Raw genomic sequence first — 313 nt, forward strand, 5'->3', positions numbered from 1 at the left:
GTGGCCCCGGGTGGCCGCACAGCCCCGCCGTGCCCGCAGGTGGCCCCGGGTGGCCCCGGGTGGCCGCAGAAGCCCGCCGTGCCCGCAGGTGGCCCAGGGTGGCCCCGGGTGGCCCCAGGTGCCCGCAGAAGCCCGCCGTGCCCGCAGGTGGCCCAGGGTGGCCCAGGGTGGCCCCGGGTGGCCGCACAGCCCCGCCGTGCCCGCAGGTGGCCCTGCCCGCCGCGCTGGCAGCGGCCGCCGAGGCGCAGGGAGTTGGCGGCGCGGCGGCGGCCGGCGGGGGAGGGCAGAGCAGCGGCCACTCCCAGGAACAGTA

The sequence above is a fragment of the Sylvia atricapilla genome, chromosome 22, assembly GCF_009819655.1.
Source record: "Sylvia atricapilla isolate bSylAtr1 chromosome 22, bSylAtr1.pri, whole genome shotgun sequence".
NCBI classification, from domain to species: domain Eukaryota; kingdom Metazoa; phylum Chordata; class Aves; order Passeriformes; family Sylviidae; genus Sylvia; species Sylvia atricapilla.